This window comes from Rhinolophus hipposideros (genome assembly GCF_964194185.1).
Source record: "Rhinolophus hipposideros genome assembly, chromosome: 5".
NCBI lineage: Eukaryota > Metazoa > Chordata > Mammalia > Chiroptera > Rhinolophidae > Rhinolophus > Rhinolophus hipposideros.
This window is the reverse complement of record NC_138051.1, coordinates 102,408,726-102,431,646: the sequence shown is the minus strand read 5'-3', so window position 1 is coordinate 102,431,646 and position 22,921 is coordinate 102,408,726. Positions and strand designations below refer to the sequence as shown.

Genomic DNA, 22,921 nt, shown 5'->3' with positions numbered 1-22,921 from the left:
TCTGAGTGCCACCCACTACCCACTGTCCCCTCATCCTTCCCACCTAGCCAAGGGTGGGCACGTGAGCTGTGTCTGGCCATTGAGATGTAAATGTGGTCAGCAGGCGGGCGTCCAGCATGTGGTTTGCCCTCTGCCGTCTGCCCACACTGAGATGCAGGTGCAGTGTCTAGAGGTGACAAGCCCCCTGGTCACTTCCAGAGGACAGCACATCCGAAACACACACAGAGCCTTCACTTCACACCACTGGCCAGTCGCAGGGACAGGCAGCCAGGAATCCAGAACCAACGTTCTGAGATGTGACTCAAGACAACATTCCAGAAGGTTCTTTAAACTCCCAGAAGAAAAATTACCCAGAGCAGTCGATAACAAATGCATTTTATTAGAGTCACTGGACATCAAAACAAGCAGATAGGCACTTCAGCGAGGTCAGCTCGTTAATACGATGGTAACCAATCTAGTCTGATTTCTCAAAACGTAAAAAAAAAAAAAAAAAAAAAAAAAAATTTACCAATGCTTACAAAACACTGTTAGAGAGAAAATGCAATCAAGAACTTTATGCTTAGCATGATGGGCGTTCAAATATATTGTCACACGCACAAACCTGGAGGTCGGCCCCTGCGTCCTTCCTTGTTAAGTAAACTTATGCACACACATATATTAATATTAATTATGATAAATATAACTATTTTCAGTCGTGTGTATTATACATGTATGTGTATTTATACATATGAGGTAGGACAATTAAGTTTGTGAACTCATCCTAGAAAAAGTGCTCCATGCCTCATTGCTGAATAGCACTGCGGTCACCTTCGAAGCACCTAGTCCACGCTTCAAAGCAATGTTGGAACTCTTTTTCTGGAATGGCCATCAGAGCTGTCATCGTATTATGCTTGGTGTCCTGAATGTCATCAAAATGTCTTCCTTTCAATATTTCCTTTATCTTCAGGTGAAGAAAGAAATCATTGGGGGCCAGATCAGGTCAGTAGGGAGGGTGTTCCAATACAGTTATTTGTTTACTGGCTAAAAACTCCCTCACAGACAGTGCCGTGTGAGCTGGTACAGTGTCGTGATGCAAGAGCCACGAATTGTTGGCAAAAAGTTCAGGTCGTTTTCATCTAACTTTTTCCCGCAGCCTTTTCAGCACTTCCAAATAGTCAACTTGGTGAACTGTTTGTCCAGTTGGCGCAAATTCATAACGAATAATCCCTCTGATATCAAAACAGGTTAGCAACATTGTTGCAACAAGTTCACGAACTTAATTGTCAGACCTCATAACACATTCAGTATGTACTGCATAGACTATTGAGAATAAAATGATTCATTTGAACAAAGATAAACTTTACCCAACCCAGACGAAAATGGAAAGACTCCAACCACTGACAGTGAAGCCTCGAGCCGCCCGTGGGCACACGTGTGCAGGGGGAATGTGAGCCGGCGGCCAGCACGGCAGAAACCACTGGGTTGGAGTCACATTATAAGCCCTTGGAGCACGGCTGAAATGACAACAGGGGAGCACAAGCGAAATGCTGAAACAAAGTGATTTAATTAATCCCAAGTCTGGCAGGAAAGGATGAACACAGAGCATGTGTTGGGGAGAGTTTCATAACAGACTACCGATAATGGGATGGACCAAGTTCAGGGGACTCACGGGGCCGTCCCCAGGGCCATTCCACCTGAGCCCGAGGGAGCAGCAGGGTGTCCCAGGCTGGGCTCCCCAGAAACAAGGCAAAGACTGCTGCAAGTGCTCCACACCTGGCACTGGGCTCCCCCGGGCTACACCTGGAGGGATGGGGCTGAGAGCAGGGGGACCAGGAGTCCTGGAGCTGAAAGGACCCCACAGAGCTGCCCTGGCCTTGGGGTCTCCCGCACCCAGCCGTCACCCCTGGGATGAGCAGCCCGTACAGGTCACCTCCAGGGGCAGAGCAGGCCGGCAAAGGTGAGAAGGTGAGTTGAGTCACAGAAACACCTCCGTGTGGTAGAAACTTCTAGTCTTCGCCTGTATCTGATTCCTCCTCCTGCAGGCACATCTCCCCACATAGCAATTTTCCCTCATCTTCCCAGAATTTGTGCAAACACAACATGTGGAACTTTTTTAATGGAAACTTTCATTTTCAGTGAAACTGGGGACATTGATACAAACCACAGAATCCAAAATCTAAATCAAGGTGCAAAAAGCAGCTGACATTGGGCAGAGGCCACATGGCGGGGAATGACGGATGACACAGAAACAGTGGCGAGAAGCCTGGTGGCAGCAAAAATATGCTTCCAGGGGATGAGAGTTCCAGAGTTCCACCCCTGTTCGCAGTGTGTGCTGCAGAAAAGCAGACAGCGCTGGGCCAGGGAAAGGACTGAAGAGGCCTCAGCCACTGGAAGCACTCGTCTTCATTGCAGCAGGACCCGAAAGCCTGTGGGTATGAGGCCTCCAAGGCCGCCTCCTTCCGGCCCGAGGAAACACCTGTAGACAGCAGGTCCAGAGCAGCTCAATTCATGGAGCAATGAGTAACAAACCTGAGCTGGAACGGCATTAATTTGTTAAAAACCAGCAAAATGTACTGACAGACGAAGAATACCCACCAGAAAAATATTGCCACAGGGTAAGATGAAAAGTTCAGCCAAAAAGCGCTTCATGAACGAAAACAGTTAAGAAAGCAATTGGACTTGTGAAGGGAAAGCACGAGGCCCAGATCAAGTGCTTAGAGAGGAGGCTGAAGTTAACGGGGTGAAGTGTGCTCTGGCCACAGGACGTGTGAACGTGAAGACACCTGGGAAGCAGGTGCACAGTGAAACGCAGACACCTGGGAAGCCCAGACAGGAGCATGGGGCAGAGTGGATGAAGGGACATGTGGGCCACAGACTGGGGAACTGGAGGAGACGGCCGAGGCATGGCAGCCCGCGTGTGAGTGGGGCGTCTGGAGGAGGACGGAGCCTAGCCATGCTGGGAGGGTCTTCTCTGGTTCACGGTGTTCCCAGCGGTGTGTGTACAGCGTTACCGTTTCAAAGGGAGCGTTTGAGTTCCATTGTTACATATTTTTTTCTAACCTATAATTTCGAGTAGTTAATTATGGAAAGAATTAAAGTGGGCAGCACTCAAAAATGCCAAATTATCAATAAGGGGAAAGTGCTGGCCTCAGATTTCTTACCAGCCACATTCAGCACCACGAGGGATGGCACAGCGCCCAGAGGTTCTCAGGCGACAAAACACGGCAAATCTAGGGGTTTATATGCAGCCTGTCTGTCCTCCAAGATCAAGGCTGCTGAAGACATGGAAACACCAAGTGTTTGTCAGTGGATGATGGGTAAAGAAGGCATGGTACGCACAACGGAATACTACTCAGCCACGGAAAAGAAGGAAGTCCTGCCACTTGCAACAATGGGATGAACCTGGAGGACATTATGCTGATGAGCTTCGTCAGATGGAGCAGACACGCACTGCATGACCTCGCTCACATGTGCATGTGGAAAAGGATGAGACAGAAACGGAGAGTGGCGTGGTGGCTGCAGGGCTGGGGTGGGACATGCTGTGTAAGGGACAGACTTCCGACCACTACGTGATACGGTCTAACACGCAGCTTGGCACTGTAGCCGACGACACCGTATTGTAAGCCCAAAGTGGCAATGGGCAATGTCTTAATTGTTCTCACCACAGAGAAGACACGGTGGTTATGTGACGTGACAGAGGTTGAGCCAAGGCTGAGGGGCAGTCGTGCTGCTGTACGTCGCGCACAGGCTGTGCTCCTCACACTCACCTGTGTTACCTGCCAGTCACATCTCAGGAAAATAAGTCAAGTGCTTAACATAATAAAGGCTCCTGAAAACAGTCTTGAGCATTCCAGAATCTAGGAGACAGGTTTGCATAACCCACACGAGATGAATCTACTAGTGGAAAACACCGGCCACCACAGCCGCTTCAAGAAGCTGGAGCCAGAGAAGGGACAGTGACTCCTCAGTGTGACTCAGTGCAGGAATAGATGGTGGCATCAGCCCTGACAAAGGTGGGAAGAAACCAACATGGGAGACAGACCACCTGTGTGTGGTGGCCTCACTCCGAACAGTGGGCGGCAGAGGATGTCTGCGAGGACGTCACAGTACAAACAAACCCTAGGACCACAGTGGCACTGGCTGGACCCTGGGACAGGGCATGGCAGTGATGGAGAAATATTTTCCTGTGAGTCCCCAAATGATGTAGATGATGTTGGATCTGCCGGCAGTTTCTGGATGTAGGCTGGGATCATGTCTCCTGAGACTGAAGAATGGAAACACGGACCCAGGAGAGGCACAGAGTTTTAAAAAGAGAATAGTTTATTAGAGGCAGAAGAGGTTGCAACTCCCTAGCGGGAAGGGGTCCCGAATGAGGGACCTACCTATCTACCTAGGGACATGCTAGCTCTCCTGTATCAGCAGGAAAGAGTGAGACAGGTTAGTGAGTATGATTGTTAGGTAGATAGGTAGGTCCCTGGTAAAATAAAGAAAAGACAGTCATATCCTAAAACTTCAGGTTTTGAAATCACTCCTTCACTCCAGGATATAATGTAACAAGGCCTTGAGGTGAACCATAAAATTCATTTTGGCCTGAGAAACGGAGCAGATCTGATAGATAAAAGTGGGTTGCTTTGCTGATCCCTTTAGGATGGGCAAGCAGAACAAACCTGGTAGACTTAGAAGGCGCCAGTTCCCTTCTTCAAACAATTCCCTTCTCCAAACAGCTCCCCAAGGGAAGTTATAAAGGTAGGAGCTTCTGCCTCAGTCACAGGGCACCCCCATTCAGGACCCCCTCCCGCTCGGGAGCTGCAATCTCTTCTCCTGCCTCTAATAAACTATCCTGTTTTTAAAACTCTTTGCCTCTCCTTGGTCCTTGTTTCCATTCTTCGGTCTCACGAGACATGATCCCGGCCCACACCCAGAAACTGCCGGCAGATCCAACATCGTCTACATTAAGAGGAAGGGAGAGAAAGCCGTGCAGAGCGGGGAACTGGTGATGTTTGAATGGTACCGAGGGCGTTTGGACTGTTATAATTAGAAAGTTACCAGACTGGCAGACTTCAAGAAAGACAGCTTGAGATGGAAACTTGTTTGGGGAGCTTAAAAATAGGAGATATAGCATAAAGTAGTAAAACAATATTGAGACCAAACCTATTTGTCCTGTCAGTAAACATGAGTGGTCTGAACACACCTATTAAAGGAGAGGCTTTCAAATCCAAAACAAAACCCAGTTCCATAACACATGCGTATTACACATGAAACAAGAAAAGTTGAAAAACCTGATAAATTTATGCCAGGCGAATTCAGCTGTTTTCTCCGTGATAGAATGTCAGGCTCTGTGTCACCGTGGGGAAGGAAGTGGGGGAAGGGAACGTGGGGGAGGGGAGGAGAAGAAAGGGGAGGGAAGGAGGAGGGTGGAGCAGGAGACTGGGGGGGGGAGCTGATGGCATTGACCAGGGGCTTTTTGCACCTGCCCCTCTCATCCTGTGTCCTTTAATTCTACCTGGAAAGATTCGGTGATCTGTTTTTACAAACAGGGGACTGGAAGCTCAGAGCTTTTAATTGACTTTTTCCAGGAACCACAGTGGGTGAGACTTAGCTGCTCTCTGCAGACCCTGAAGCCCTCCCCCACCCGTACACACGACTCAAGGTTGGGGGGGCGGGACAGGGGTCAGAGCCGCTCAGCAGCAGGCGACCCTGGTGGCAGGCTCCACATGGAATTCCCTGTGTGTGTTGCATCAGCTGAGGGGGCCCGTCACCCCCAGCCCCACCGCCATCCTGTCTACCCCCAGACTTCGTCCCCAGAGCATCCACTTTCTCTAACGGTGTGGGCTTCGGGAGCCCCAGGAATTCCAGAGCACTTTGCTCCCCCTTCCCTGCTCCCCAGATGGAAATTCCCGGTGGTAGGACCTGTGTGGACAATGAGGAAAGACCCTTAGACTCTTTAGTCAACACAACCCTCAGGCAAAAACTGGAAAACTGCCTCAGAAATGCATGTGGCCAAGTGTGCTCTCACAGTGACAGTGACAGGTGTCTGCCCTGCAGAGGGGGAGCCCCGACCCCGGACGCCACCTAGGCCTGTGCACCCCACTCTGGGTGCTGTTGTTGAGTACTGACCTTACAGCAAAGATGGACGTGAAGGGGGTGTCATGACCTTTGGGACTGAATGTCCAGGTCATTGCACTGGAGGAACAGGCGAGTCCCACTGTTCCCATCAATGAAACCACCATGGCCCGTCAACGAAATAACATCCAGCCTAAGAGAAAACTTGTAAGGGTTTATTTGAGCCAAACTGAAGACAATAGCCGGGAAGCAAAGTCTCAACAGATTGAGAAATTGCTCCGAAAAATGACCATTTGCAACTTATTTTATACATTAGAATCAATGGAGGAAGGTTTCATGTAACCCATTGGTTATAGATTAAGGGGGAGGGAGAAAGCGAAGCGGGACATCCCTGGGGTGGGATAAACAGTAAGACGGAGACACAACCTTCTTTACAGGGGTGGGTGCGGGTAGTTAACAGCATTTTACAGCAGAGAGATGGTAATGGCACCAGAACAGCGACAGGGGTGCTCCAGTCCCCTGCTGTGCTGTGGTGGGCGGAGCCCTGGGGGGGCCCGGAAAGAGGGAGATGACGTTCCCAGGGTCTGTTACCCCAGATGCAAAAAGACGGCAGACGGGCTCACTTACGGTAGAGCCTGACCTTTGTCAAGGAAGCCACAGGCTCGGACGTGACTTCCCACCAGGGCCCACCTTAGTTAGGAATCTTTATGTTCACGCCATCCTCTGTGGTTATTTCCAGTCTCCGGAGCTTGTCAGGTTTAACATGTGGCCCCTTTTCCGTCCGTACTCCTCACCCACCAGCAGCTCTCAGGTCTGTGCCAGGCAAGGAGGTTAAAGTGAGGTGCCTGGTGACACGTCCTGCCTAGGTCTCTGAGAAAGGAGGGTGTTCCTGCGTCCAGGGCATGGCCCAGCAGATGGGCAGTGAGAGGGCACGTGCGCCTGCCCTCTGTCCCGCTGCCACTCCAGCAGCCACTGCCCAGTCCTGAGGGAACAAGGAAAGTCTGAGACAGTCGCAGAGGCACCAGCCTGCCACCCGCATGGCTGAGCTGGCTCCCATGCCACCTCCTAGTTCCAGAAAAGACACACATCACCTTGGTCACCCCACTGTTGACCAGGCCTTTGGTCACTGCAGCTGAAGTTGATCCACCCCCGGAAAGAACGGGGCAGCTGCAGAGGAGCCAACCGCATGGTCAGCAGGCTCTGGACCCACTGAAGCAGCTCCGACCCAAGCTAACACAGCTTTGCGAGGAAGAGGCAGGGACCTCCCTGGAAAGGCCCAAGGAGCTCGGCCAAGGCCAGCTCCTGTCACATGTGGGGGCCAGTAGGACACACCGCTCTGCAAGACTCAACCGTGTCCTCCCAGGCCTGACAAGCCCTGGATGGTGCTCTGCGATGGATGAAGCTGCAGAGGGTGCAGGTGGGGCTGGGGGTGGGGCTGAGGGTGGGGGTGGGGGTGGGGGTGGGGCTGGGGTGGGGGTGGGGCTGGGGTGGGAGGTGGGGCTGGGTGGGGCTGGGGCTGGGGTGGGGGTGGGGCTGGGTGGGGGTGGGGTGGGGCTGGGGGTGGGGATGGGGGTGTGGGTGTGGGCTGGGGTGGGGGTGGGGCTGGGTGGGGCTGGGGGTGGGGCTAGGGGTGGGGGTGGGGTGGGGTGGGGCTAGGGGTGGGGGTGGGGATGGGGGTGTGGGTGTGAGTGGGGGTGTGGGTGTGGGTGGGGGTGGGGTGGGGATGGGGGTGTGGGTGTGAGTGGGGGTGTGGGTGTGGGTGGGGGTGGGGGTGGGGCTGGGGTGGGCTGGGGGTGAGGGTGAGGCTGGGGGTGGGGGTGGGGTGGGGTAGGCGCTGTGGGTGGGGCACCAAGTGGAGGACAGGGCTGGCAGGGCATGTGGACATCTCCCTCCACCCCAGTCAGGAACAGGAGACACTGGACACCAAAGCAGGTGCTTCCTAGAGGGCCTGGAACAGCCCCTACCCCTTGTCCCCAGAAAGGGAGACAGGAGGCCCCAGGACAGAGGCCACAGCAGGAAGAGCCTCCAGAGAGGAGCTGGGGGCTTGAGGAAGCCCCACCCTAAGCTGTGAACTGCCCGCTGTGAGCCCTGGAGGGCAGGCTGGGACACCAACACTTGCCCAGATTGCAGAACCCCAGCTCACAAGGAGAAGGCAAGCCAGACCCTCCCCTGTCACCTACCTGGGGCTCAGGAGAGCAGAGGCCACCTGCTCTCCCTCCAACTCTGGCTGTGCCTGAGGCTCCATCTCTCCAAATCCCAGGGCCAGGGACCTGGGACCCCACTCTGTCCCAAGCCCTGGGAGAGCTGCCCTCCTCCCCGTGACGCTGCTCACCAGCCCCCTGGGCTGGCCAACCCTCTCTCAACACACAAGCCTCCTGTCCAGGGCGAGGCCATCCTGCACACAGCACCAGACGGCACCTTCTAGAGCAAGGCTTTCAGCAAGACCCCTGGGCCTTTGGCCTCTTTGCTGGGCCCTCAGGCCACCTTCAGACCCAGCCACCTCAAGCCACCTGTGCTGTCCAAGCACCCGGCCCAGCCTCTGGGTCTGACCTGGGCCTTTCCTCTGCCTGGAGTCACACACGTGCACACACAGACAACTCACTCACCCCCGCCCCCCAGAATCCTTCAGGGCACCATCACCCTGTGTCCCCAGCAGTGGCCTGTGGTGACCACACCGGCACGCTGACACCTGGTCCCTGGGAGCCTGTGCAGCTCTTCCTCCCCAGGGGCCCACACCTGCTGCCCCTGTGAGTCCCAGCACCCACCCCCACGTCTGACAAGGGGCCAGTAGAGTTCCCCTCCCCCTCTCCTGGGGCCCCTCAGGGTGGGGGGAGAGCAGCCTGTACAGATGTGAGGGACGGTCCCCTCCCCACTGCCTTCCTGAGACCCCTCCCTGAGGACCAGCACCGGGAGGGAGCCTGCCCTGTGGGCTTGGCAGTCTCTGGGGCTGAGGCCCTGAGGACCCCCCCATGAGGCCGCAGCAGTGGGAGTTGTCCACCCTGCAGATCAGCGGAGACCTGGGGCCCCAGCAGCCCCCTCCCTCAGCCCCCACCCCACCTCAGGCATTTTCTGCAGCTGAGAACACAATTCAAATGCAGGGGATGTGAGAGGGTCTGCAGGCAGGGCCTTGAATGTGCTTATTTCTGAAGACAAGGAAAAGGCACGGGGTGTTTGGGTCCCTTTGTGCTCTGAGGCTGACCTGCCCCTGTCCCTCAGCGGGGCGCTCAGCCCTACCCACCTCTCCCCACTCCAACCCCCGGGTTTTGGCTGAGCTGGAAACCACAGTGCTAACTGGAACCACAGTGATTGACAACTGTACAAAAACCTGGCCAGCGACCCCAGGGCAGCCGGGGACCATCCTCCAGGGCTCACAGTCAGATGCACAAGGGGGTCCCATAGGAGCCTGTGACGGGGACCAGTTCCAGGCTGAGGGACGGGGGAGGGGTGACGTGGATGGCAGCCCAGTCAGGGGTCGGGAGGGGTGAGCAGGGAGACATGACTTTGTGAGACCAAAGCAAGTCAGTCGTCAGGAAGGATGTCCACAGCCAGGCTGGGCACTGAGGGCAGGAGGCACCTGGGAGACGGGGCGGGGCTGTGTTCCAGCAAAGGGCAGACTTCCCGGCCCCGGGGCCCCAGGGGACCCTGGCTGCAGGGTTCTGAGGCCTGAGCGTGGGCTGCTCACTGTGCCGATTCGTGCTTGGAGCACTGGGGCCAGGGCAGCCTGGTCACTGTGTCCTCAGGTGAGTCTGCCCTCTGCTCTGGTGTCTGACCTGGGGGCAGTGGGACTCAGGCGTGCTGAGCCCGGGGCTGTGTTTGGTCTCAGGTGAGGGACAGGAGCAGGGTGCATTTTTGTAAGGGAGAAGCAAGCAGGGGGGGTGCTGTGCTACTGGTACTTAGAGCACTGGGGCCAGGGGACCCCAGTCACCGTCTCCCCAGGTGAGTGTCCCCTGCTTCCTCCCAAGATCTGTGGCCATGGGCAGGGACACGAGCTGTGTGCTGTGGGCTCAGGCCCAGGCGGGTTCATGTCTGAGAGGGACCAGGGACTGTGTCCTTGTGTGATGCTTTTGATCCCTGGGGCCAGGGCACCCTGGTCACCGTCTCCCCAGGTAAGACGGCTTCCTTTCTGCCTCCCTGTCGTGGGGCTGGGACAGCAATTTCCAGGTTCCAGGGTCTACGTGGGCCCTTGGGCGTCCCCAGGGGCCGCTGCTGAGGTGGTTGGTTCTCCACTCGGTGGCCAGCCTTTCTCAGCCTTTCTGGGCCGGGGCCTTTGCTCTGGCCGGTGTGGGTGGGGTGGACTGCACGTCTGGGTCACGGACACCTGAGGAGACAGGGTTTGCTGTGGTGGCCGGGCGGTGGCCAGGGGGGGCTGGGTTTTTGTACACTGCCTAGCGGGACCCGTGGCAATGTGACTACTTTGACTACTGGGGCCAGGGGACCCTGGTCACCGTCTCCTCAGGTGAGTCCTCACAACCCTTCTCTCCTCTCTTTCTCTGGGAGTTTTTGCTGCATTTTGGGGGAAATGAGGGAGTCTGGGTCTCAGGTCTAGAAGGACTGGAGCCAGCCTGGGGGGCTCAGGAAAGGGACCGGGATGGGACTGCGGCTGTCACAGATGAGGACGGGAGATGCAGACCCCCTTCCCTTCTGGGCTCGCAGCCAGGGGTCTCGGCCACCCTTGGCCCCTGGGTCCCCTGGTCCCCTCTGCCCTCACCGGGCGCGTTTTGAGGTGGACTGAGGACTTAGCCAGGCACAGTTCTTGCCTAGGGTCCCAGCATAATTGTCACAATGTGCTGGTTTGAATACTGGGGCCAGGGGACCCTGGTCACCGTCTCCTCAGGTGAGTCTCACCCCTCTCCACTCTAACTGTACTTGCGAGGTTCAGGTGTCAGAGATGGCGAGGCATTTTGGAGATCAGGAAAGGGAGCCAGGGAGAGGGGCTCGTGAGTGGGGCTGGAGACCGACCTCCCCTCCCCAAAGATGGCCGCAGAGTGGGGACCGTGGCTCTTTTGGTGGCTCTGGATTCCCAGGGCAGCAGGACTCGGCCGTCTGGGGTAGACTGAGTTGCAGTCCAGGGTGGTGGTCAGAGGGCCCAAGCAGCCAGGGGTCTGCTTTCTGAGGGGCCAGGCCGGATGTGGGGTCTCTGGGCAGTCGGGGACCACCAGCAAAGGGGTCCAGGACCCCTCGGACACCAGTGACTTGGGTGGTCAGCTTTCATGTGCCACCTGGAGAGGGGTGATGCCGGGCCGGCCCCCGGTTTTTGCGGGGTGAGGATGGATGTTGGACCATTGTGATTACTACGGTATGGACTACTGGGGCCAGGGGACCCTGGTCACCGTCTCCTCAGGTAAGAATGGCCCCTCCTGGGCCTTTATTTTCTGCTCCTTTTGTGGGATTTTCTGGGCATCAGTGGCTGGCCCTTGGGATGTGTCCCTGGGGGCCCAGGCAGGCTGGCTAGGACTCATGGACTCAGAGCCTCTTGATTTATTGACACCTTTGGGAAATTGGAATAATGCCCCATGTCCCAGACAATCACTGAGCCCCTGGGAGAGGGGCTGTCGGCTTGAGGGCCACGTTGGGGTGAGAGGCCAGGACCCCACACCCAGGGCCGGTGGGGCTGTGGCGGAGATGTTGGCTGTTGGGGCCCCGGTATCGATGAGAAGGCCACCTGGCACTGTTTGAGGAAGCTGAGGACAGCACTGTGAGTGACTTCTGTACTGGCTGGGTTTGGAGGGACGTGTGGCCCTGGTGTCGGTGACAGTGGGTGCAGGGGCCAGCGAGCTCAGTGCCCAGAGGCAGCTTCCAAGAGAAAATGGTGCATTCCTCTTAGGAGGCGGGCTTGCTGGATGTTGAAGGACAGCATGTCTTGAAAGTGGCTCTTGAGGAAAGCAGTGAAGGAAATTGTGACTTTAAAATGTGAGAGATTTTCAAGTATATTCAATTTTTTAATCTTATTATTTAAATAGAAATCATGTCTTTCTTTAGTTGACAGTGGTGCAAATTTGGCGAAGAAATGGCGACTCGGGACTGTTGGCCCCAAGTCAGGGCGGACTTTTCACAAAAATAAGTTAAGCGTGTTTTTTAGATTCATTGAGGGACACAGAGGAGACGCTGGGCTGCACCCCTGCAGCTGGTGGCAGGAAGTGGGAGTCTATTTTGGGAGCAAGAAAACAAGTTGATGGTCTACGGTTATGAAGAGGTGGTTTCAGGGGCTTTTGCGCAGCTCACAAATCTGAAAGTGTCCCACTGAGCAAAACAACACCTGGGCAAAGGTGCCCACAGAAACCAGAAGGTTCCTTTTTTAACTATTTGGGTTTAACTCTTCAGTTTCAGTTTACCAAGCTCTCATTTATAATCATTTTCAAAGTCAGGTGTTTAAGAAATTAAAGTCATAGGGACCATTTATCAATGCATTTATGTAACTTTAATTAGTTACCCTTGAAATGGTCATTCTTCTCCAAGTGGTTCTGGACCCCACGCTGTGCTGACAATAACTTCACAGTTTTTAAAGGCACCGATTTTCTTTTCTTCGTGATGAAGAAACAGTTTGATGTTCTGATAAAGTTGCCGTGGTCTCAGTATTTTTCAAGACCACCTTTCAAGTATTCATTTAAGGACTAATTTTGGGTGTAATCTGTGTAGTTGTCCAAATTATTTCAGTGAAACATGCTACTCAGTGGATTAGGAGGGAACCCAGCCAGGTCTCTAGTCAGAAGGCGCAGCTCAGCGGGCCGCGAGGACACCGGGTCTGCAGGGCCGCTGAGGATCTGAGGGGACCCTGTCCCGCCGTCCCCCTGGCTGGGGACGTGCAGCCGCGGCCTCTGCCGCCAGGCCAGCCCTCTAGCCCTGGGCGTAATGGCTTTGGAGGACTTGCTCCATAACAAAGACCCCACAGGACTTGCGAGTCACGGCGCTGAGGTGGTAAGACGTACGGCCCATGCCACCTAACATGCTGCACAGGCACTTTTCGGATGTTTCTGCTTCCACTTGAAGGGGACTCGCGGGTGACTGATCGCCCAGCGAAGGCAGAGGGGCTGGTTTATGTGAGTCCCTCGAGTGGCCGTTGTCTGGGTCAGTCCCATGTCACTTTCCTGAGGGAGCATTGGGAGCAGGGGTGCCCAGCTCCTGGTTAGATGGCTCATGATGTCGGGCTCAGGCGGCCACACTTGGTTCTCCTCGTAAATGTGGCTTTGACTCCAGGTGGTTGTCATGCTTTGGATGTAGCCCGCGCCTTTTAAAGAGCTTTGGCCAAAGAGCAGACTTCTAAGTGGCGACTGCAGACACATACACTTTCTGGCCGTTTCTAGTGATGACTTTTCTCTCGAGGGAAAGCAGTTAGAGTCAGAGGCTGACGGTGGTAGACTCGGGGAGGAACATGGGAGAGGCCGTGTGCCCGGGAAGGGGAGGGAGGCCCCGCGGGAGGACCGGATCTCTCCTGAGCCAGCATGCACTTGTCCTTAGGCAAACGCCCCAATTCTTGCAAGAGGTTTTAATGATTTAAAGTTGCCCAGAAGTGTTGTGACCAGCTAGCTGAAGGATGGTAGTGATTGATGCTGCCTGGGAACCAAAAGCCGGCTGGGGCCGGGGACTGGGGTGTCCAGTGGGGAAAGGCAGGAGAGGGCCCGGCAAGGGACTGCGCCTGGACCGAGCCCAGCTGTGAGGCATTCCTGGGTAACATGGCTTCAGCTGAATTGAGCAGGTCTCTTGCTCTGACTCCTCTTGACCAGAACTACTGGGCTTTCAGGGATGTACTGGGCTGCCCAAAGCAGGACTAAGCTGAACTAGACGAAACCAGTTTGAAATGGGCTGAGTTGGGTGAGCAGAGCTGAGCTGAGCTGGGTGAGCTGAGCTGGGTGAGCTGAGCTGAGCTGAGCCGGGCTGGGCTGGGCTGAGTGAGCTGAGCTGAGCTGAGCTGAGCTGGCTGTGCTGAGCTGGGTGAGCTGAGCTGAGCTGAGCTGGGTGAGCTGAGCTGAGCTGAGCTGAGCTGAGCTGGGTGAGCTGAGCTGAGCTGAGCCGGGCTGGGCTGGGTGAGCTGAGCTGAGCTGAGCTGGGTGAGCTGAGCTGGGTGAGCTGAGCTGGGTGAGCTGAGCTGGGTGAGCTGAGCTGAGCTGAGCCGGGCTGGGCTGGGTGAGCTGAGCTGAGCTGAGCTGAGCCGAGCTGAACTGAGCTGAGTGAGCTGAGCTGAGCTGAGCTGAGCTGGGCTGAGCTGGGTGAGCTGAGCTGGGCTGAGCTGGGCTGAGCTGGGCTGGGTGAGCTGAGCTGAGCTGAGCTGGGCTGAGCTGAGCTGAGCTGAGCTGGGTGAGCTGAGCTGAGCTGAGCTGGGCTGAGCTGAGCTGAGCTGAGCTGGGTGAGCTGAGCTGGGTGAGCTGAGCTGGGTGAGCTGAGCCGAGCTGAGCCGAGCTGAACTGAGCTGAGTAAGCTGAGCTGAGCTGAGCTGAGCTGAGCTGGGTGAGCTGAGCTGGGCTGAGCTGGGCTGAGCTGGGCTGGGTGAGCTGAGCTGAGCTGAGCTGGGCTGAGCTGAGCTGGGTGAGCTGAGCTGAGCTGAGCTGAGCTGGGTGAGCTGAGCTGAGCTGAGCTGGGTGAGCTGAGCTGGGTGAGCTGAGCTGAGCTGAGCTGAGCTGAGCTGGGTGAACTGAGCTGGGTGAGCTGAGCTGAGCTGAGCTGGGTGAGCTGAGCTGGGTGAGCTGAGCTGGGTGAGCTGAGCTGAGCTGAGCTGAGTGAGCTGAGCTGAGCTGAACTGAGCTGGGTGAGCCGAGCTGGGTGAGCTGAGCTGAGCTGAGCTGAGCTGGGTGAGCTGAGCTGGGTGAGCTGAGCTGAGCTGAGCTGAGCCGGGCTGGGCTGGGTGAGCTGAGCCGAGCTGAGCTGAGCTGAGCTGGGTGAGCTGAGCTGGGTGAGCTGAGCTGAGCTGAGCTGAGCTGAGCTGAGCTGAACTGGGTGAGCTGAGCTGAGCTGAGCTGGGTGAGCTGAGCTGAGCTGAGCTGAGCTGAGCTGAGCTGGGTGAGCCGAGCTGGGTGAGCTGAGCTGAGTTGAGCTGAGCTGGGTGAGCCGAGCTGGGTGAGCTGAGCTGAGTTGAGCTGAGCTGGGTGAGCCGAGCTGGGTGAGCTGAGCTGAGCTGAGCTGAGCTGAGCTGGGTGAGCTGAGCTGGGTGAGCTGAGCTGAGTTGAGCTGAGCTGAGCTGGGTGAGCTGAGCTGAGCTGAGCCGGGCTGGGCTGGGTGAGCTGAGCTGAGCTGAGCTGAGCCGGGCTGGGCTGAGCTGGGTGAGCTGAGCTGAGCTGGGCTGAGCTGAGCTGAGCTGAGCTGAGCTGGGTGAGCCGAGCTGGGTGAGCTGAGCTGAGCTGAGCTGAGCTGAGCTGAGCTGACCTGAGCTGGGTGAGCTGAGCTGAGCTGAGCTGAGCTGAGCTGAGCTGAGCTGAGCTGGGTGAGCTGAGCTGGGTGAGCTGAGCTGAGTTGAGCTGAGCTGAGCTGGGTGAGCTGAGCTGAGCCGGGCTGGGCTGGGTGAGCTGAGCCGAGCTGGGCTGGGCTGGGTGAGCTGAGCCGAGCTGAGCTGAGCTGAGCTGGGTGAGCTGAGCCGAGCTGAGCTGAGCTGAGCTGGGTGAGCTGAGCTGAGCTGAGCTGAGCTGGGTGAGCCGAGCTGGGTGAGCTGAGCTGAGCTGAGCTGAGCTGAGCTGGGTGAGCTGAGCTGGGTGAGCTGAGCTGAGTTGAGCTGAGCTGAGCTGGGTGAACTGAGCTGAGCCGGGCTGGGCTGGGTGAGCTGAGCCGAGCTGGGCTGGGCTGGGTGAGCTGAGCCGAGCTGAGCTGAGCTGAGCTGGGTGAGCTGAGCTGGGTGAGCTGAGCTGAGCTGAGCCGGGCTGGGCTGGGTGAGCTGAGCTGAGCTGAGCTGAGCCGGGCTGGGCTGAGCTGGGTGAGCTGAACTGAGCTGGGCTGAGCTGAGCTGAGCTGAGCTGGGTGAGCTGAGCTGAGCTGAGCTGGGTGAGCTGAGCTGAGCTGAGCTGAGCTGAGCTGGATGAGCTGAGCTGGGTGAGCTGAGCTGAGCTGAGCCGGGCTGGGCTGGGTGAGCTGAGCTGAGCTGAGCTGAGCCGGGTTGGGCTGAGCTGGGTGAGCTGAGCTGGGTGAGCTGAGCTGAGCTGAGCTGAGCTGAGCTGAGCTGAGCTGAGCTGAGCTGGGTGAGCTGAGCTGGGTGAGCTGAGCTGAGCTGAGCTGAGCCGGGCTGGGCTGGGTGAGCTGAGCCGAGCTGAGCTGAGCTGAGCTGAGCTGGGTGAGCTGAGCTGGGTGAGCTGAGCTGAGCTGAGCTGAGCTGAGCTGAGCTGGGTGAGCTGAGCCGAGCTGAGCTGAGCTGAGCTAGGTGAGCTGAGCTGAGCTGAGCTGGGTGAGCTGAGCTGGGCTGGGCTGGGTGAGCTGAGCCGAGCTGAGCTGAGCTGAGCTGAGCTGAGCTGGGTGAGCTGAGCTGGGTGAGCTGAGCTGGGTGAGCTGAGCTGAGCTTAGCTGAGCTGGGTGAGCTGAGCTGAGCTTAGCTGAGCTGGGTGAGCTGAGCCGAGCTGAGCTGAGCTGAGCTAGGTGAGCTGAGCTGAGCTGAGCTGAGCTGAGCTGGGTGAGCTGAGCTGAGCTGAGCTGGGTGAGCTGAGCTGAGCTGAGCTTAGCTGAGCTGGGTGAGCTGAGCTGAGCTGAGCTGAGCTGAGCTGGGTGAGCTGAGCTGAGCTGAGCTGAGCTGAGCTGAGCTGAGCTTAGCTGAGCTGGGTGAGCTGAGCCGAGCTGAGCTGAGCTGAGCTAGGTGAGCTGAGCTGAGCTGAGCTGAGCTGAGCTGGGTGAGCTGAGCTGAGCTGAGCTGGGTGAGCTGAGCTGAGCTGAGCTGAGCTGAGCTGGGTGAGCTGAGCTGAGCTGAGCTGAGCTGAGCTGGGTGAGCTGATCTGAGCTGAGCTGAGTGAGCTGAGCTGAGCTGAGCTGAGCTGAGCTGGGTGAGCCGAGCTGGGTGAGCTGAGCCGGGCTGGGCTTGGTGAGCTGAGCTGAGCCGGGCTGGGCTGGGCTGTGTGAGCCAAGCTGGGTGAGCTGATCTGGGCTGGGTGAGCTGAGCTGAGCTGAGCTGAGCTGAGTTGAGCTGAACTGACCTGAGCTGGGCTGGGTGAGCTGAGCTGAGCTGAGCCGGGCTGGGCTGGGTGAGCCGAGCTGGGTGAGCTGAGCTGAGCTGGGTGAGCTGAGCTGAGCTGAGCTGAGCTGACCTGAGCTGGGCTGGGTGAGCTGAGCTGGGCTGAGCTGAGCTGAGCTGGGTGAGCTGAGCTGAGCTGGGTGAGCTGAGCTGAGCTGACCTGAGCTGGGCTGGGTGAGCTGAGCTGAGCTGGGCTGAGCTGACCTGAGCTGGGCTGGGTGAGCTGAGCTGAGCTGAGCTGAGCCGAGCTGAGCTGAGCTGGGTGAGCTGAGCTGGGCTGAGCTGAGCTGAGCTGACCTGAGCTGGGCTGAGCTGAGCTGGGCTGGGTGAGCTGAGCTGAGCTGGGCTGGGCTGAGCTGAGCTGAGCTGACCTGAGCTGGGCTGGGTGAGCTGAGCTGAGCTGAGCTGGGCTGAGCTGACCTGAGCTGGGTGAGCTGAGCTGGGTGAGCTGAGCTGGGCTGGGTGAGCTGAGCTGAGCTGGGTGAGCTGAGCTGGGCTGGGTGAGCTGAGCTGAGCTGGGTGAGCTGAGCTGGGCTCGGTGAGCTGAGCTGAGCTGAACTGGACTGAACTGAACTGGCAAGAGCTGAGGTGGGCTGGGTATCCAAGCTGGCTTAACCACAGTGGGCTGAGCTGCTTGTCTCAGGTGACTGATGATCCTTTCGGCTGGATTTCCCTGGCTGGGCCATGTGGGGCTCATTGGTCTAAGCTGGCCATGCAGGACTGTGCTGGTCAACAAAGAGCTGACCTCCGTGACCTGGCTGTGTTCAGTGAGCTGAGTCCGTATCTGGCTGTCTCATCACACACACACCCTCCCTCAGACCCAGAAACACAGTGGTGGGCTCCAGTGTGGCTGAGCCCGGGGCAGTGAAGGCTGGGCTGGCAGGGGCTCCTGTCCTCTCTGGCAGCTGCCTGGAGCTGTCACTGTGGTGGGGCTGAGCGTTACAGGGAAGGCAGAGCTGGCCCGGGCCTGGGCCTGGGCCATCCAGAGCTGGGAGCTGGGCACGAGTGCCCCTGGATGCAGAGACAGCAGTGCTGGGGAGGGAGGGCCAGACCTGCCAGCTCCAAAAGGAAGCACCCCCCATCTCCCTGTTGAGAGCTGGGCTCCTGCAGCAGCACCCCCGACACCCCCTGCCGCCTTGTACCAGGACCCTGGCCTCAGCACAGCAACCTGCCACGCTGTTGACCCGTCTGGCCAGGACCTGGAGGGGCAGTCGCGGGCCAATGTGGGGTCAAGAGAGCCCGCAGAGCTGGCCTGACCCCTGACGGACAGAGCATGGGAAGACAGCTCCTCACCCCTTCTCTTTGTCCCCTCTCGGTCCTCAGTGAGCGCGTCGGCCCCAGACCTCTTCCCCCTCGTGTCCTGTGAGAGTTCCCCGTCCACGACGAGCTTCATGGCCGTGGGCTGCCTGGCCCGCAATTTCCTGCCCGACAACGTGAAATTCTCCTGGGGCTACAAGAACAGCACCGAGATCTCCACCCAGGTCACAAAGAGTTTTCCATCGGTCCTGAGAGAGGGCAAGTACGTGGCCACCTCTCAGGTGTTGCTGCCGTCCGCTGAGGTCCTCGAGGGCACAGATGAGTACGTGGTGTGCAATGTCAAGCACGAGAACGGCAACAGGAACGTGAAAGTGCCCATCCCAGGTGAGGTGCGGCCCAGCCCTCAGCCCAGCGGCCGGGGGCGGGGCAGGCCCGGCTGACATGTGTCCTCTCACTGCAGTGACGGAAGAGGTGTCCCCGACCGTGAGCGTCTTCGTCCCATCCCGCGACTCCTTCTCCAGCAACAGCCCACGCACGTCCAAGCTCATCTGCCAGGCCACCGGCTTCAGCCCCAGGCAGATCTCCGTGTCCTGGCTCCAGGACGGAAAGCGGGTGGAGTCTGGCGTCACCACAGACAAGGTGGAGGCAGAACCCAAAGGGCCCGGAACCCTGACATTCAAGGTCACCAGCAGTCTGACCATCACCGAAAACAGCTGGGTGAGCCAGAACACGTTCACTTGCCGCGTGGAGCACAACGGGCTGAGCTTCGAGAAGAACGTGTCCTCCACGTGCAGCTCCAGTGAGTGGGGACCCCCAGCGCAGAGGTGTCCATTCAGGGCCAGCTGCTCCCCCAGCCTTAGCTTCCTGGAGAAGCCAAGGGCAGCTGGGGGCCACCTGTCAGGAGGGGGCCTGGCACCCCCTCCAGCGAGACCCTGGGCTCAGCAAAGTGGACAGTGTCGCCTGGTTTCAGGTCCCCGGGGCCACTGAAACCCCCTCTCCTATGTCCAGGTACCTCCAGTGGCATCTCTGTCTTCACCATCCCCCCGTCCTTCTCCGGCATCTTCCTGACCAAGATGGCCAAGCTGTCCTGCCTGGTCACAAACCTGGCCAACTACGACAAGCTGAACATCTCCTGGACCCGCCAGAATGGTGAGGTTCTGAAAACCGACATGAGCTTTCCCGAGAGCCACCCCAACGCCACCTTCAGTGTCACCGGAGAAGCCACCGTGTGCGTGGAGGACTGGGACTCTTACGACAAGTTCACCTGCACAGTGACCCACACGGACCTGCCCTCACCACTGAAGGATACCATCTCCAAGCGCAAAGGTGGGCCCTGCTCTGCCGGCCTCGGGGTCTGGGGATGCCCAGGGCAGGCCCAACAGGGCCTGTGCCCCTGCCCCGAGCTCACCGCTGTCTCTCCTCCCACAGATGTCATCAAGCACATGCCCTCCGTGTACGTGATGCCACCAACCCGGGAGCAGCTGAGCCTGCGGGAATCGGCCTCCATCACCTGCCTGGTGAAGGGCTTCTCACCCCCGGACGTGTTTGTGCAGTGGATGCAGAGGGGGCAGCCTCTGTCCCCTGACACGTACGTGACCAGCGCCCCGATGCCCGAGCCCCAAACCCCGGACACCTACTTCGTCCACAGCATCCTGACCGTGAGTGAGGAGAGCTGGAGCGCTGGGGAGCCCTACACCTGCGTCGTGGGCCACGAGGCCCTGCCCCACGCAGTGACAGAGAGGACCACGGACAAGTCCACTGGTAAACCCACCCTGTACAACGTGTCCCTGATCATGTCTGACACAGCCAGCACCTGCCCCTGACCACCGGGCCTCCCCCCCAGGGTGCTGCCCAGAGTCTCTGGCTGACCTGTCACTGTGTGTGCTCACATGCAAACTGACCGTGTCCACCGGCTGAGATGTTGCATTCTATAAAAATTAGAAATAAAAAGATTCGTTTCAAAGATGCTGGTCCTGATCCTGACTGAGCAATGCTCTTGCTGGGGCCACGGCTGTGCTGCCCCCGCAGACCCCCCACCTGGGGCCACGGCTGTGCTGCCCCCGCAGACCCCCCACCCCCCGCCGGCAGCCCCCAGGCCCTTGCAGAATTCTCACGGCACACAGCACCTATGCTCACCGCTCCTCTAGCTGCTGCCACAGCCACACAGGCACACGGATGTGCTGCACACATGACACGGACATGTACACACAGGGACACATGGGACGGACATGGGCACACAGACACATATGCACATGCACACACATGCACACGGATACATGCACACATGCAGGCACACCCATGGGCACAGTCACGCACAGGGACGCCAGCCCTTGCACACCCTGTCACTCAGCTGCCCAGGCACTGCTTGTTCTGCCAGCTTGGGGTGCAGCCATGGGCCCAGCCTGCACTCTGACCAGGCCACCAGCCTAGCCCAGGACAAAGGGCTCCGAGGGCCAAACCCGGCCCTTGTCCAGGCCCTGATGGAAGCCGCAGGCCCCAGCACCCACCTGTGAGCAGAAAGGGCTGGAGCCCGGCCCTTTCTACTCCCTGGAGGCAGGGAGTTGCCCCTGCACACTGCCAGCCCTGGAGAAGGCGAGAAAGGGGACGGCCTGCAGTAGGGAGAGGGCCGGGCCCGAGTGGGGGCTCCACTCTCAGTACTGCCCCTTGGCCCCTCCTAGACAACCCATACTCCTGGCCCTTGGGGGGCCTGAGTTCCAGACACACTCAAGGGCCCCTCTGTGCAGGGGCTGCAGACCCAGTGAATGGGTCAGCCTGTCCATTCCACATCACTCTCCCTGGGGCCTCAGCTGTGGGTCTGACCCCTCAGTTCCTGAGCCATGAGTCCCAGTGGGGCAGACGAGCCAGCCAGGGCCCCACACGGCCCCTCACACGTTCCCACCATTCCCAGAAGGAGAAAGAGAGTGAGAGTCCCACTGAGGAGGCAAGATGGGGGCCCCAGACATCTGCCAGCTCCAGCCACAGGTGACAAGAGGCCCAATCCCAGCCTGTGAGCCCCAAGTGGCCCTGGCTAAACGTCCTCTAGAAGAGTCCAGGACTCTGAGACCACTCCTCTGGGGTCCCCACCTCCAGTCCCAGGCCAGGCCTCAACCACCCCTATCTCTGCGCTGCTGTCATGCTCTCTGCACCCCAGGGCTGCTAGGACAGGTACAGGGTCCCCCTGCTCAGGCTTGGCCCTGCTGGCCTCTGCCCGACTGTTGGGGGCGCAGCTCATGCCTGGCTGAGACCCTTCCAGACGGAGCCCAGGCACTTCCCCCCCCACGTCGCAGTCTAGGCACTCTGCTGCCCCTCCCCTCCCAGCCCTCCTGGTGGGCAGCACAGCCAGGGCCCGGGGGCTGGGAACGTGGGTGGCCTGGGGGCTCTGCTGGTGTGTGGGAACTGAGCCCTGTGCTGTGTCCCCTGCAGAGGGGGAGGTGAGCGCCGAGGAGGAGGGCTTCGAAAACCTGAATACCACGGCCTCCACCTTCATCGTGCTCTTCCTCCTCAGTCTCTTCTACAGCACGACGGTCACCCTGTTCAAGGTAGACCGGCGGGCGGTGGGCGGGCAGAGCGGGTGGCGCAGGCCTGGGTGCCTCCACCCCCACCGCCGTTCCCAGCCAGGAAGAGCGGCTCATGCTGTCTCTGTTGCTTGCAGGTGAAGTGACCCACCGAGACAAAGGTGGAGACCAAGGAGATGGAACCAAGAGGGGCGCCTGCCACCTTGAGTCCAGGGCCCCGGCATGCATGGCGGGTCCACTTGTCCTCAAACCTCCCCGTGCTGCCCTGCAGCTTCCGCTCTAAGAAGCAGGCTTCTGTGCACACGGCCCGCAGCCATGGACCCTGCCCCACAGCGCCTTGCAACGTCCACGCTTGTCACCCTGAAATAAACATGTATATTTTATCTTGTGAAACTGCTTCTTCGAGGTTTCTTTCCCTAAACCACACTTGTTATGTGTTGTGCAGGCATCTCGACAGGTGAGCCTGACTCAGAAGGGCACGTGGGAGAGGGTGGTCCGGTCTGCACAGGCCTGGGGGTGAGCGGGACGGGCCCAGGTCTGGGCTGGTCCAGCCTCTCGAAGGAAGACGGCCGAACAGGAGGGGTTCCAGGTCTGCTCTCCCAACACGACCTGAGTCAGAAGCCAGGCCGGGGGCCCCTGCGTGCTGTCAGCAAGGCCTGTGCCCAGGTCACTGTCACACATGTTCTCGCTGTGCCCAGGTCACTGTCACACGTGTTGTCACTGTGCCAGGTCACCGTCACACGTGTTGTCACTGTGCCCAGGTCACCGTCACACGTGTTGTCACTGTGCCCAGGTCACCGTCACACGTGTTGTCACTGTGCCCAGGTCACCGTCACACGTGTTGTCACTGTGCCCAGGTCACTGTCACATGTGTGCTCGCTGTGTCCAGGTCACCATCACATGTGTTGTCACTGTGCCAAGATCACACTCACATGCATTGTCGCTGTGCCCAGGTCACCGTCACACATGTTGT

General features: G+C 58.3%; 1 gene segment (V, D, J or C); it reads left to right on the top strand.

Annotated features, from left to right (window-relative positions):
• Nucleotides 1-22,338, top strand: part of LOC308497940 (immunoglobulin heavy constant mu-like) — a 97,093-nt gene extending 74,755 nt beyond the window's left edge. Inside the window, exons 3-9 of the C gene segment in view lie at nt 10,812-10,876; nt 18,500-18,817; nt 18,894-19,232; nt 19,442-19,759; nt 19,862-20,194; nt 21,857-21,972; nt 22,086-22,338.
• Nucleotides 22,339-22,921: the final 583 nt, after the last annotated feature.